The 16,331-nt window shown below is 41.8% G+C and overlaps 1 pseudogene; it reads right to left on the reverse strand.

Annotated features, from left to right (window-relative positions):
- Nucleotides 1-318: 318 nt before the first annotated feature.
- LOC101954053 (olfactory receptor 4D9-like) lies at nucleotides 319-8,204 on the reverse strand (annotated as a pseudogene).
- Nucleotides 8,205-16,331: the final 8,127 nt, after the last annotated feature.

Here is a 16,331-nt window from a genome sequence, read left to right on the forward strand (position 1 = left end):
ACCAGCTGGGGATCTGACCCACTGGCTCCATTGGATCTACACAGCTTCAAAAGAGCTGGGGATATGGTCCATCGATTCCAATTAAGTTATGTTGATTTACACCAGTTGAGGTACATGAACTCCAGGGTAGCTACCCTGACTTAAACAAGTTAACCCCATAGACTTCAATGGAGATTGTGGCCCTTGGGCTGTTATTTATTCATAAACACAACTTGTCATGAGTGTGCCCTTTGTAATCTCTTTGATGGGATACACATTTCACATGGCACATAGGTGTTAAGGTCTATTTTACAAAAGAAATGATCATTCAAAAATAAATTATGTCTTTGTTTTCCTCTGTGAGAACAGCATTCTGCTCACCAGTCTCCTGATGGCCTTTTTCATCTCTGCATTTCTCAGCGTGTAGATCATTGGGTTCAGCATTTGGGAGATTACAGTGAAAAAGACTGAGGCCACCTTGTCCAGGGGGAACTTCTTGAAGGGCCGAGCATAGATGAAGGTGCTGGGTATGAATAGTAAACACACCACGATAATCTGCATTCCACATGTGGACAGAGCCTTGCATTTCCCTTCCATGACATGTGTCCTGATCTTGACTAAGATGACAGCGTAGGAAATTAGCAAAAAGATGAATAGTATTATGAGAAGCACTCCATCATTGAAGACCATCTGCAGTTCAACCAAGTGGGTGTCAGTGCAGGCCAGTTTGATGACTTGTGGGACATCACAGTAGAAATTGTCCAGGACATTTGGCCCACAGAATGGCAACTGGAGGAGCAGTCCAATTTGAACAGCAGAGTGAACAAATCCACCCAGCCGTGCCAGTGCCACTAGCCCCACACACACTCCCTGGTTCATGATAATCAAATATCTCAGAGGTTTACAGATAGCCACGTACTGATCGATCGCCATCCCTGCAAGAAAAAGAAACATTGCACCCCCGATGAAGTGGAAGAAGAACATCTGGAGAATGCAGTCATTGAATGAGATGGTTTTATACTTGGAGAGGAGAACAGACAGCAAGTTGGGAGCACTGACTGATGAATCACTGACATCCATGAAAGCCAAGTTGGCCAGCAGGAAGTACATGGGGGTGTGGAGTCAGTCGTCGGCAATCACTGTGATGATGATAGTGAAGTTCCCCAGCCAGGTGATCACATAGACTAGGAAGAAGAACATTTAGAGAAAATACTTCAGCTGATGATTCTGAGTGAGGCCCAAGAGAACAAATTCAGTCACTGTTGTGGTAAGGTTCTGCTGATCCATGTGGTGTCCTTAAAATATACATTAAACAGAAAGAATAATAATCATGACATTTTTCTATCCCCCCTTTAGGCTACTGATATTAAATCTATTTTTATCCACATTAGGAAACACACTTTGCTTGGGACTTTTCTCTATGAACACAATGTCCTCAGCCGCACTTAAGAAAAAACCCTGATTCAGCAAACCCGAGTCATCCCATCCATGGTGATCTTCCATCCAGGGGCCCTGGGAGGGAAGTGGAGTAGTTTACACACCAAAAGAGCCCCCTGCCCACCACAACACCCTTTCACCCTCCCACAGTCCTGGTGCAACAGACCTGCCAGATGTTGGTGTTCAGTGTTCAGCTTTTGGATTTTCAATACCTTTTCTCCTTGTCTCTCACTGCTTTACTTTTCTACTATAAAATTGTGAAAATGAAATTTGAAAAGTATGAGATAGAGTGAAAAAAATAACTTTTTCTCCCAAATTTATTGTATGAAGATTAAGAAATTAATCCAATGAAATAAGAGACGTATTTTATTTTCCCTTGTTTTTGGACCAAATTCGGTTGATGAAATACAGAATATTTCAAGCTCCACAGAGCTTATGCCTTTCACCAACAGAAGTTGGTCCAATAAAAACTTTCCACCTTATTTCTCTCATGTCCTGTGACCAAACTGGCTACAACAACACTGCAGACACCCAAATGAAAATATTTTATTTTAGTTTGAAATTTTCTCATTGAAAATCACAAATTTTCATTAAAAGTGCCATATTCCCATCAAATATTGTGACTCTAACAAAACCTGTTTTTTGACAGAAAAGATTTTTTATTAAAATTCCAGGGGGAAAATCATTTTAACTGAAATTTTCTGATGAAACCTAAAAAAACCCCCAAAAGCTGAATTTTTCCATCCCCAATCTGTTGATGTTTATTGCCAAAGACTGCTGGGTGATGGGTTCCATTTCTGCCCTGCCGTGGACCATGGGAAAATCAGACCCTGGATTTTCAAGACAGAGGAAGACAGTTGGGTGTCCAATTCCCATGGAACGTAACTGCAAGTTGGATGCCTGAACCCTCTAGATCGTCTCAAAAGTAAAATCTCCCTGTCTCTTTTCCCCATCTCTGAAATGGGGTGACTGATAATTCCCCACTTTGCAGGAGTGTGAAAGCCTGAGGCAATATCTGAAAACCTTTATGAATAAAAGATGATATAAGTACTCAGTGTTTTCTCCCCAACCAGACCTCTCCTTTCTTCTCACCATGGTCTCTGAGCATCCCCCCTTCAATAACAATGCCCATTCCTAGTACCACATTACACATTTTATGAACCAAGAGTCAATAACTCACCCAGTATGATCACAGAGCGAGTGGCCTCCAAAGGAATGAGCAAGCTCTGGGGAAGTCACATCTCAGAGCTGATGGCTGCTGTGCTGATAGGCAGGGGAAGTGGACATGAGACAGCCCCAGATATCTTCTTATATAATATCTGACCCCTGCACTAAGGCTGGCGCTAGGATCAAAGACTTTCTGAAATCCCCATCAGCTTTGCTGGGCAGGATCAAGAGAGCTGCCTCTTTGGAGATTGCAGGAGTCTGCCACAAGGGGATTCATTAATAAATTCCTGAAGTGGTTCAGTGTGGTTACATGCTAAGATTAGCCACATAAACCTATGATTATTATTATGATTATTGGCTTTTTTAGGTCAAATATTGTAATCCATCAGACTCCTTTGAAAATACCAAACTTTGAGGACAGTTTCTGAGCTCTACTAAACAACTTGGGGAGAGCGATAGCTCAGTGGTTTGAGCATTGGTCTGCTAAACTCAGGGTTGTGACTTTAATCCTTGAGGGGGCCATTTAGGGATCTGGGGCAAAAATTGGGGATTGGTCCTGCTTTGAGCAGGGGGTTGGACTAGATGACCTCCTGAGGTCCCTTCCAACCCTGATATTCTATGAACTTGTTGAAATGTATCTGTAAAAAGGACAGTGTTGTGACCCTCCAGAAACTGCATCAGTTTACAAATTAAACTTTATTTCCCCACCTACGTGTTCTGTGACCTCAGCTGGGGAGTTGAGGCTATGACTACTCTACCACAGGATCAACGCTGCTGCGATCGATGCAAGGGGGTTGATTTAGTGGGTATGGTGAAGACCCACTAAATTGATGGCAAAGTGTTCTCTGGCCAACTCCAGTACTCTACCAGGAATGAGAAGTGTAAGATAAGTCAACAGGAGAGTATCTCCCATGGATGCAGCTCAGTGTAGACACTGCAGTAAGTTGACCTAAACTATGTCAACTTCAGTTATGGTATTCACGTAGCTGGAGTAGCATAACTTGGTTGGTTTACTGGGATAGACATAGCCTGAGAGTGAAGCTGTGTCTCATATTCTCTCATAATCACCAGCAACAAACTGTGAGCAAACACAAATTTTAGCCCTCTCTCCTTCACACCCTGCCTTCGGTGACCCTCCTGCTGCTTCCAGTGGTTTTGCAAAGGAGATGTTGATGAGAAATTAGCTCTGAAAAGTGTTATGATCTTGCAGCCAGCCACTGTCACAGATCTGTGGTGACTGATCAGGTCTTGCAGGAGTAACAGTATTTACCTTTTATTTATTTATTTATTTATTTATTTATTTATTTATATATCTCCCTGAAAATCTGGCTTGGCTACACATACTTAGTAACTCTGTGTGTTGAGTAGGAAGAGGCCATATTTAATCTCTCCTTTTCAGACCTGAACCACATTTTAACTACTTAACTGTTATAAAAATAGAATTGGTCAGAAAAGAAAGCATATTTTATAATGATTTTTGAAATAATTAAAATAATTTTAACATTTACATTTCTGAAAAGAACTGATTTTTCAATTTTTGAACATTTTCACTATAAATAGTCAGGTGATTAATAATAATAATAACGGCAATTAATTATTAATTAATTAATTGTATGTTTCCTAATAAAAGGTGGGGAAAGTAGAAAAACTAGGGTAGTGGTGGAGAAAACATACACACAAAAATATGATTATTTTTCCATTTTCTAATTTTTATTTGAAAAAAATATGCAAAATTTTATGTTTTTCAACATTAAATGAAATGCTATTTTATTTTTTTAAAAAAAATTCTGACCAGCTAAACACATTGTGTGCAAAAGCCAACATAGGTAATATATATTTTATTGGACCAGTTAATATTGGTGGACGAGACAGGTTTTTGAGATCTCCTACCTTGCTTTTCTCAGATCCAGGGATCAACACGGCTAGAACAACTTTTTATGTCAGGGTGGGGGAAAAGGCAACTAAAAGCTTTACATTCCAATGTGAGGTCTGGGAAGTCCAGGTTTTAACAGACTGTTAACAATGATGGAACCAGTAATTAAGGTAAAGGATACCTCAAAGAGCCTGAATTCCCTGTGGTTGGCCGAGCTTTCCAAGACCTTACCTTAAACTCATCACAATTTCTCTGTCTGTCTGTAATGAGATAACTTTTGAATGCTGTCTCTGGTCAATTCCAAGATTTCAGGGCCTTCCATCAGAACAATACTCCAACTCATCTCTGCCCATCCACCATCTTGGCACACTGCCAGTCTTCCTACCCAGAGAGAAAGGAGACAAATAACTAGGAGAGATACAATGTGGGGGAAAGATGGGAATGGGGTGCGCACATGTTGAGAATGGGGGAGAGGAAGCAGCACCCAAGTATGGGAGGAGGAGGTACGGGGGGCACACAGAACATTTGGTGGGAGAGGTTTGCAGGGAGCTGCAGGGAGAGCCTAAAATAGAGGGATATGGGAAGCTTACAAACTGGGAGATATGGGGAAAATGCAAGGAGTCCTTGGTGTGTGCAAAGAGTTCTGCCTGCAGAAGCTATGGAATGTGAAACCTCTGGTATGATGAATTGTTACCGATGCACTAGGAAGACAAGATAACATTTATGGAAAATGGGAAAAGAAGCTATAAGCAGATATCACTTGAAACCATGTTGAAAACATCTGGAGGCAGGATAAAAACACATCTGTCTGTGTAATCATTAAGGAAAATTTTTAACAAAAAATACTTTATCAGTGGTACCTCACTGAACCTAAGCTAAGGAAAATATATAAGAAAGGGAGTCATAAAAGCTCAAGAAGATGTGGAGGAATAGTAGCCTTCCTTCATCTATGCTGGGAATTCCCTAAGAAAATAGTTTGCAATTTCACTGTAGCTCTGCTGGGACCAGGATATGAAAGAAAGAAGCTTGGGGAGGTAATAATTTTTATTGGTCCAAGTACTGTTAGCAAAAGAGAAAAGCTTTAAAACTACACAGACCTGAAGAAGAACTCTGTGTAGTTGGAATGTTTATCTCTTTCACCAACAAAATGTGGTCCCGTAAAAAATATTAGTTTACCCACCTTGTCTCTCCAAGATGATAGGACATCAATAGGACAATATTTTAGAGGAAAATAGAATGATTTTTCAAGACTCCTAAAATTAGACCACCTGCGGAAAACATAGTTATAGTCCAAAGTTGGTGACTTCCTCAGGGAAGGACCCACTGATTACACAATTATTGCTATTAGCCAGACCTGTGATAGTTCATGTTTGGAGAGAGAGAGAGAGGCACACCAACATTAGTAGCATGGAGAAATTAAGTACCGGGAGTCCCTCCAATGGAAAAAAATATCAGAGATCCCTAATCAGTGGCAAGCAGAGTATGTGATTAATTATTTCCATGTTTGGAATTTGATCATTTTCAGTATAAACATCATGAGAAGAGGTTGACCCCCAGTACATTTTTAAATTAATAAATAGTTATAAATGAGATTTACTGATACTCTGATGGAAAGTTTATGTACAGTAATAATTACAAAACCAAAAAGATCATTCAAAAATAAATTATGTTATTATGGTTTCCTCCCTAAGAACAGCATTTTACTTCCCAGTCTCCTGATGACCTTCTTCATCTGGGCATTTCTCAGCGTGTCAATGATTGGCTCAGCATTGGAGTGATTATGATGTAAATGCCTAAAACCAACTTATCTTCAGGGAACTTCTGGAAGGGCCAAGCGTAGTTGACAATCCAAGGTAGGAATTGTAAACATAGAACTTGGATCTGCAGGTGGACAGAGCCTTGGCTTCCCTTGTATGAAGTGTGTTGCTATTTTAACTAACATGGTGGTTTATGAAATGAGCAAGAGGGTGAAGATTTCGTTGAAAAGCATCCTAGAGTAGGAGACCTTCAGCAGCCTGACCAGGTAGAAGTCGGTGCAGGCCAGATTGATAACTTGTTGGACATTGCAGTAGAAATTATCCAGGGTGCTCATGCAGAAGAGTAATACTCACTATCACTCAGGCCAGAGAATATAGTGCAATTTGTAGTGGCAATTCATAGCCATTCATGATAACAATAGGGCCACATTGAAGAAGAATTTCTGGACAAATGCATCATAAAACCAATGATATACCTGGGATACATCAATGATATTTTCATCCTCTGGACAGACAGCTTAAACTCCCTTGCATACAATTCATGGTCATTTGACAAGGGAAAGAGAGTGAAATGTCCTTATAGCACTTGGCCCTTATTAAACACTGGGAATCCTCTTCCCCTTCAGCCTCTGCCCTCAGTGACTCTGTGCAGTCCATTCCCCTTCACTCTCTGTCCCCACTTACCTCTGCTGACTATACTTCCTTTGTTTTTTTACATTCCTGTTCACTTGATCCATTATATATATATATATATGTGTGTAATTTATTTGAAAGTCATGGAAAGTGGGTTTTTAAAAGATATTACTGACAGAAATAGGCTGTAGTTATTCTCTCAGAGCAGTACTGTCTTAAGAGGACTTACAGGGGTATAAATAGTTATAATTAATTTTTTGGATCTGAAAATCCAATTCTGATACACATGCAGTGCAGATCTGTTCAGGAAATAGTGCTTATTGTTACCTAAATATTCTTCAGTGTAGAGCTGTCTCTTTAGTACTTGAACTTTGAAAATATAGAACATGCTTGGAAAGAAAAGAAGAATCAAAATATTCTTTAAAAAAATTACACAAATATTTTCATTTGGATTTTTTTTTAAAATAAACCGTGTTTATCTCTTATTCTCAAATTTCACAACAGAGGGGCAATATGTAACTTTCTTTCTTAGAAAAAAAGGAGTAAATGAAGAAAAATATAAACTAAATATATTTAGGAAAGTTACTTGCTCTTTTTTTCTTGAAAATGTAAATCTGGAAAGCATATGAAAGCATTTTTAATACTATTTATATATTATCAGAGAAAATGAGATGCTAAGAAAATCCAATAAAAATATTTTCTTCCTTTGTTTATAACGGGGCATTTTTATCAGGATTAGCAGAAACAGCTACCAAAGTGAGTTTAGTTTAACATGTGGCATCAGAGATAGAAATAGAAATATAATGTAAGAAAATTACAAAAAAAAAACCTTTGTGAAAGTAAAGTCTCAACATTATTAAGCCATTTTGATAAGAAGTTATATGACCAATGCACATAGATGGTATATACGTATAAAGCATAAAAAATAAGGCATAAGGGAAAGTTCCTATTCATCTATTGTAGCATGCTATAGTAATTTCTTCACTACAATCAGTACATTAGTTATGATACTTTTTTTGGATAATATATTGATTTTCATGGATTCCTCATTAGTTGAAATTAGGTCACTCATTGAACTAGATGGTTTTACGCTGTGAGAAGAGACCTGAGAGCAATATAGCAGCATTTACTGATACATCAGTGACATCTAGGAAAGCCAAGCTGGTCAGCAGGAAGTACATGGGGGTATGGAGCTGGTGGTCGGTGATCACGGTGGTGATGATGGTGCAGTTTCCCAGCCAGGTGTTCACATAGATAATTAAGAAAACAACAAAGAGCAATTGCTGCAGCTCAAGACTCTGGGTGAGGCCCAAGAGGACAAATTCTGTCACTGGGTTGATGATGTTCTTCTTCTCCATTTATCAACCTAAAGGTATGCTTGCAGAGGGAACTGTGATAACAATAATTATGGTGTAAAACCAGTACATTACTGATATTAAATGAATATTAACTCCACCTTAACAATATCATTAGCTTGAGAATTAATTTATTAAATTATACAACTATATCCTCAGTCCTGATCGTGAGTGTCTCTGCTTCAGGAGAACTTATAAGCTTCACCAGTGGTCATCCACAATTCTGGGGAAAATTGGGAGTCAACAGGAGTGGTCTACACAACCAAACAAGCCCCTTGCTAACCACTGTCTCCATTCACTTTCCTTCAGCTCTGATGGTGCACACCTATCGCAGTCACCAGTTTTGTGATGGGGCCCCGAGTTGCAGGTTTGGGAAGAATGTGGATTTGCAGGGAATATGCTTAGGTGGAGATTCTTAGAGTCCAGGGGTTCCCATCAAATGGGTCACAGATGTTAAATTGGATGGAGGTCCCAGCTACATTCTCATTAGATGGCAGGGGAGTTGCAATACAAAGTTTGAGAACCACCAATTTAGGGGATCCAGATTCCTAATTCATGAACTTGATATCGAAGTACCGAACACCTGTAACCCACCTTAACATGATAATTGTCTTTGAGCCCTTGTAGTGTCTGCCAAAAGAGCAAGTATTTAGGCTGATTTACTTCCGCTTGAATAGCATCTGATCAACAGCTTTGAAAAATCAAGTCACTGTACTTCAGTGCTGATGGAGTCTGGTGCTGAGCTTTAAACACCTGCACTGGAAAATGGAGAACCCATTGAGATTTCCAGGTATGCATCTAGAGTGAAATATTCAAAGCTGCCAAGGAATTTTGGTTAATGAACTTCCACTAGCATTTTTGAAAATCTCTAGGGCTGTTGAAAACTCATTTTTTCCCAATCTTCTTCTGAGTGTATGCACAACATGCCTTAGGTGTCACATAACCAGGATAAAACATGTCAATGAAATATTTGGGTGTTTTAGAAAAAAAATCATGGTTAAATTTCTAAAGCAAAAAATATGAAAGTTCAGATTTCACTGGTATTAATTTAGTTTTCATTTCATTTTTTTTTAAATACCAAATTCAAATTGAAATGTGAACTTTGGTTCCTTTCCTGGGAAACAAAATAAAGATCTTTTTCAATTTAAATAATAACTAGCTCTTTATAGTGCTTTATATCCGTAGATCTCCAAGCACCTTACAAAGGAGGTCATTATCATTATTAAAAGCAACAAAGAGTCCTGTGGCACCTTAAAGACTAACAGATGTATTGAAGCATAAGCTTTCGTGGGTGAATACCCACTTCGTCAGATGCATGTCACATGCATCTGATGAAGTGGGTATTCACCCACGAAAGCTTATGCTCCAATACATCTGTTAGTCTTTAAAGTACCACAGGACGCTTTGGGTACATCTTCACTACCCGCCGTATCAGTGGGTAGCGATCGATTTATCCAGGATCGATATATCGCGTCTAGTTAAGACGCTGTTTATTGATCCCCGAACGTGCTCACCGTCGACTCCGGAACTCTACCAGAGTGAGCGGCAGTAGTGCAGTCGACGGGGGAACCGGGGCTGTCGATCCTGCGCCATGTGGACCCCAGGTAATTCGATCTTAGATACTTTGACTTCAGCTATGCTATTCGTGTAGCTGAAGTTGCGTCTCTTAGATTGATCCCCTCCCAGTGTAGACCAGCCCTTTGTTGCTTTTTACAGTTCCAGACTAACACGGCTACCCCTCTGATATGTATTATCAGTATTGCAGTTTTACAGATGGGTAACCCAAAGGACAGAGAGGGGAGGGGAGTTGTTCTATATAGCCTGTAGAGCCAGAACAAAAATGTAGTTTTTCTGAGTGCTAGTGCTGTTCTCTGTCTGCTAGGCTGTGCCACTTTCAGTGTCCCTGTGCACTAGTTTGCTCCTTTGTTTCTTATTTTACTTCACTTTTTCCAAAGGTAAAAATGAGAAGAAAATAAAAATATGTGAGAAAATTGTATGTTTGTGGTCAGGGGTGGAAAAAAACATTTTCTTGAATATGAAAAGTTAAGAAATGAAATGTCCAGTTAATATTATCTGTTTTATTAAAGGAAAAAGATTTTCCTTCCCCCAAATTTGGGTTTTGTGGAAATCTAAATTTATGCAGGATTTGATTTGATTTGGTTTGATTTGATTTGATTTGATTTTTGTGGCAAAAAATATCAGCCAGATCTAAAAATTTGACCCTTAAAGGAGGCAGAATGCTGTGGGGACAGGGGAAGATGGCTTTGTGCGTAAATCACTTTCTTTGGATTCTGAGGAGTTGGGTTCAATTTTTGCCATACCATGGATGACTTCTAGCACCCTGGATAACTCACATCCCCCCTCAGTCTTGGACTTTCCAGGGGAAAAAAGAAGCTAAGTGCAAGGAATCTCACTCAAGATTTAACCATAGATCAGGGCACATCTCTGGACCTTTTCCAATTTTCACTTAGCAGCTCCAGCCTCCTCTAGAGATAACATCTTTGATATCAGAGTTGCACAGGTCCACTACCCACGGAAAAGCCTTGTCAGACAGAGCTATTCTTACAAAAGTCTCAAGTAGGTTTGGTAGTGAAGGCTCTTGGGGCTGTTCTCCTATCTCACTTACAGTCCTCAAAAAAACCAAGCCAATATTTCAAAAGCTGCCCATCCGTGTGTCTCCTCCCCTGCGCCCTGCCCACAATAACAAAGCCTATCACTAGTAATACACTTCAGATTTTGTACAAAAATACTCACTACCTCACACAACCTGCCATGTCAGTGATCTCAAATTGAGCTGCCTCCAAACAGTTAAGGATGGCCTGGGGAAGTCAAAACTAATCACTGATCATTGTTCTCCCAACATGTAGGGGAAGGGTATTTGGCTCTAAAAAGGAGCAAGTCCCAGAAATCTTCCCTTTATATCATGTCTGACCCATACACTAAGAGTGGAGCTAACATCAATGACTCTCTAAAATCCCCCGGAGATTTACAGAGCCTGATAAAAAATGCTACTTCAGAGCCTTGGGGGTTCTGTCACAAGGGGAATCCTTAAAAGTTTGTGGAGCTTTTCATTTGCTTTATGTTCATTTTTAGTCACTCAAACGCGACAGTTTACTGGAGATCATAGATTTATGGACTCCAAGGCCACAAGAGACCATGATGATTGTGACGGGTTTTCCCCAGGGTGTTACTTGGAACCTGGGTACCACTGAGCCCAACTGACCCATCAGTCTGGGCTCCCTTTCACACTGTGGTGCCAAGCTCTCCAAGCTTGCTCTTTCAGCAGCATACACACAGATGGGGACATACCCAGCTGCAGCTTCATGCACAGATGCTGAGATCAGCTCTGCATGTGAAGGCTCAGCTAAAGCACCTCCCAGTTGCTAAGGCATGCACCCCCCTCTGGTGTACAGAGAACGGTACAGAGTAAGCTCATAAAAATTTCCCCCTCCCTCTATGTGGAGAGAGATATGCAACAGCTTTCTGTCCCAAGTTATAATTCACACACACACAGGTTTTAGAAAAAAACAAAACAAGTTTATTAACTATAAAAGATAGATTGTAAGTGATTATAAGAGATAGAAAACAGATCAAAGCAGATTATCTTAGTAAATAAACAAAACCACAAATGGAGCTTAACACATTAAATAGGTAGGATATAAATTAGCAAATTCTCATCCTGAGTGATAAACAGGCTGGTAGATTCTTAAGGCACAAGCTGCCTTGGCTTTCCCAGGTTTTCATACACAGGTTAAAAATCCCTCTAGCCTGGGACCATCACTTCTCACAATTCAGTCTTTGTTCCTCAGGTGGTTCCAGGTGTGTTGTTGAAGGAGTGAGGTACCATCATGATGTCATTTCCCCCCTTTTATATCTTCTTCCCACTTGCTGGAAAGCTCTTTTGCTGTGACCGGAGTCAAACGGTTCCCATTGTATAGTGCTATCTTTGAGAGGTTTCCACTGTATACAGTTCCTGGGGTAATCCTTGTGGTTGTGTGCTTTTTCTAAATGAGCCATTAAGATTGTTAGGTCTTTTTACTATTGTGCCTGAAAGGCTGCTTGTGGGTGTTTTCAACCTCACAACATGCTTCAGTAACACATACCTAGCCAAATTCCATATCTTCACATAAGACAATAGCACATACCATCAAATGAGATTGATTTCACACCTGACCCAAAGGACCAATAAGGGGACAAGATATTATCAAATCTTGTGCGGGGGGGGGGGGAAGGCTTTTGTTTGTGTTCTTTGTTTTGGGAAGTTGTTCGCTCTTGGGACTGAGAGGGACCAGACATCAATCCAGGTTCTCCAAATCTTTCTGAACAAGTCTCTCATATTTCAAACTTGTAAGTAACCAGCCAGGCAAGGTGCATTAGTTTATCTTTGATATCTCAACATGTAAATGTACCTTTTACTAGAGTGTTTATCTCTGTTTGCTGTACTTTGAAACTAAGGCTAGAGGGGGGGAGGGGGGTCCTCTGAGCTCTTTAAGTTTGATTACACTGTAAAGTTATTTTTCCATCCTGATTTTACAGAGAGGAGTTTTACTCTTTGTTTTTTAATTAAAAGCCTTCTTTTTAAGAACCTGATTGATTTTTCCTTGTTTTTAGATCCAAGGGTTTTGGATCTTGATCCACCAGGAGTTGGTGGGAGAAAGGAGGGGGATGGTTAATTTCTCCTTGTTTTAAGATCCAAGGGGTTTGGATCTGTATTCACCAGGGAATTGGTGAAGGTCTCTCAAGGCTACCCAGGGAAGGGAATTAGCTTTGGGATGGTGGCAGCGGACCATATCTAAGCTGGTAGTTAAGCTTAGAAGTTTTCATGCAGACCCCCACATTTGCACCCTAAAGTTTAAAGTGGGGAAGCAGCCTTGACATGTTGGCAGAGCGGTGGGATCATTTTAAACCAAAAGCCAGTAAGATTTTTTTCTCCTTTCTAGCTGCTTGGAAAGCAGAGCTGAAGGTAGATGCATATCTTATCTCTCCTTGCCTGAAGGCAGAGGTGTTAAGTTAAGTTAAGTTATTTTTAACAAGGGTCTTTGTTAAGAGCAGGGTTCAATCAGTGAGCAAACAACTGGTAAAAGGAATTTACAACCTGAGTTGTTGTTTTTTTTCTTTCTACTCGGGGATAGCCAGTTAGAAAGTCTCTGTTATCTCAGCAGCAGCCTGAGCTGAGTGCATCCCAGTTTCAGTCAACGGCAGGAGGTGTGGCCCAGCACAAGAAAACAGGAAAATGACTACCAAAGAAGTAGCTAACAAAATAGAACTGGCCAGACTAGAAGTAGAAGAAAATGAAAAAAAAACCATCAGAGACTGCTTCAATTAAAAAAACCCGAGATGGAGCAAAGAGAAAGAGAAGAAAAAGCCAAAGAGGAGGCCAACAAGAGAGCTATGGAGCTGAGAGAAAAACTGGAATTAGCACAGGCTGGCCGGATACAACAGCCAATCCTAACAACCCCTCTCCAGGTACCACTTCCCATCCCAAAATTCCCCACCTACAAGGCAGGTGACGATACTGAGGCCTTCTTAGAGAATTTTGAAAGGGCCTGCCTTGGATACAGTATCACTACAGACCAGTACATGGTAGAGCTGAGGCCACAGCTCAGTGGACCCTTAGCAGAAGTGGCAGACTCAGAATGGGGCTAACACCCGAGCATGCCCGTCGGCGGTTCAGAGCCCTAAGGTGGAAACCAGATGCGTCATTCACCCGACATACCTACCACATTGACAAAAATTGTGATGCCTGGGTATCAGGATCAAATGTTAAATCTCTGGAAGATCTGGTTTCCCTAGTAAAAATGGAGCAGTCTTTAGAGGGTGTTCCTGAGGAAATAGAAAGGTACATCCTAGATGGGAAGCCCAAAACTGTAACCGAGGTGGGGGAGATTGGAGCCAAATGGGATGGGGGGAGGCAGAAAAGAAAAAAACTAGTAGCAGTTGGAGCGAATATCAGAAGGGGCAACCCGAAACCAAACCTTACCACCGGGAACAACCCAAGGCCCCACCCACATCCCAAGGGAAACCCCAGATGCGTTTTCACCCCACCACACCAGTCTCCACCAACCAACATAACCCGGGTGATACCTTAGCAGGGCGATGTTTTAAATGTAATGAACTGGGACATATAAAGGCTCACTGCCCCAAGAACTCCAACCGGTTACAGTTCATTACACCACAATCACACCAAAGATCCCCAGCCGCCTCTCTCATACCCTCGGAGCGAAGGGAAACCTTGAGAGTAGGCGGAAAGAAGGTTATTGCTTGGAGGGACACTGGGGCACAAGTGTTGACTATCCACCAATCCCTAGTGGACCCCAAATTCATCAACCCAGAGGTTCCAGTGACAATTCAACCCTTCCTGTCACAGTCTGTATCCTTGCCTACAGCCAAGTTGCATATCCAGTACAAGGGCTGGTCAGGAATGTGGACTTTTGCTGTCTATGACAATTATCCCATCCCCATGCTGCTAGGGGAAGACTTGGCCAACCATATGAAGCTAGCCAAGAGGGTGGGAATAGTCACCCACAGCCAGACTAAGCAAGCTTTCACCCCCATCCCTGTTTAAATTTAAATTTAAATTTAAATTAATGGAGATATCCCATCTCCTAGAACTGGAAGGGACCTTGAAAGGTCATCGAGTCCAGCCCCCTGCCTTCACTAGCAGGACCAAGTATTGATTTTGCCCCAGATCCCCAAGTGGCCCCCTCAAGGATTGAACTCACAACCCTGGGTTTAGCAGGCCAATGCTCAAACCACTGAGCTATCCCTCCCCCTGTTCCCGAGCCGTCCACCAGGGCCCTGTCTGTGTTACCAGAGACCCAAACAAAGCTGGTGGAACCGGATCCCCTGCCAACGACTGCAACAGCCGTAGTGGATCCAATCCCAGAGACCCAGCCAAAGCCAGTCCCAGAACCGGAACTGGCAACGCGACCAGCAAAAGAACCATTGCCAGCACTGAGTCCAGCGCTTGCAAACCCGTCTACCATTCCAACGCCAGAGGGCGCCAGCAAGCCTGAACTGGCAGAAGCAGAAGATAACCCTACCCAAGAGCTCAGCCAGAGCCTGAAATACCACATAGTGCAACAGCGGACAGCAGTTCACAGTCAATGGAAACAGCCCCAGCACCTGCATCGCTTCCAGAGGGACCAAGCCCAAGTCCACAGTCGAAGGAGGAAGTGATGTCTCCAGCATCAAGGGAACAGTTCCAGGCTGAGCAGGAAGCAGATGACAGCCTTCAGAAAGCTTGGCGGCGGCACGGAACACCCTTCCGCCTCTCAGCTCTTCTAACCGATCCCGGTTTGTTGTAGATCAAGGACTTTTATACAAGGAGACTCTTTCTGGTGGGCACCAGGAAGACTGGCATACTCAAAGACAGTTGGTAGTTCCCACTAAGTATCGGGTAAAGCTCTTGAGCTTAGCCCATGATCATCCCAGTGGCCATTCTGGGGTGAACAGAACCGAAGACCGGTTCGGGAAGTCCTTAAACTGAGAGGGAATGGGCAAGGACGTTGCTAATTATGTCCAGTCTTGTGAGGTGTGCCAACGAATGGGAAAGCCCCAAGACCAGATCAAAGCCCTCTCCAGCCACTACCAGTAATTGAGGTCCCATTTCAACGAGTAGCTGTGGATATTCTGGGTCCTTTTCCAAAGAAGACCACCAGAGGAAAGCAGTACATACTGACTTTCATGGATTTTGCTACCCGATGGCCGGAAGCAGTACCCTTAAGCAACACCAGGGCTAAAAGTGTGTGCCAGGCATTAGCAGACATTTTTGCCAGGGTAGGGTAGCCTTCCAACATCCTTACAGATTCGGGAACTAATTTCCTGGCAGGGACCATGAAAAACCTGTGGGAAGCTCATGGGGTGAATCACTTGGTTGCCACCCCTTATCACCATCAAACCAATGGCCTGGTGGAGAGGTTTAATGGAACTTTGGGTCCATGATACGTAAATTCATAAATGAACACTCCAATGATTGGGACCTATAGTTGCAGCAGTTGCTTTTTGCCTACAGAGCAGTACCACATCCCAGTTTAGGGTTTTCACCATTTGAAAATGTGTATGGCCGCGAGGTTAAGGGGCCATTACAGTTGGTGAAGCAGCAATGGGAGGGGTTTATGCCTTCTCCAG

The sequence above is a fragment of the Chrysemys picta genome, chromosome 13, assembly GCF_011386835.1.
Source record: "Chrysemys picta bellii isolate R12L10 chromosome 13, ASM1138683v2, whole genome shotgun sequence".
Classification (NCBI taxonomy): domain Eukaryota; kingdom Metazoa; phylum Chordata; order Testudines; family Emydidae; genus Chrysemys; species Chrysemys picta.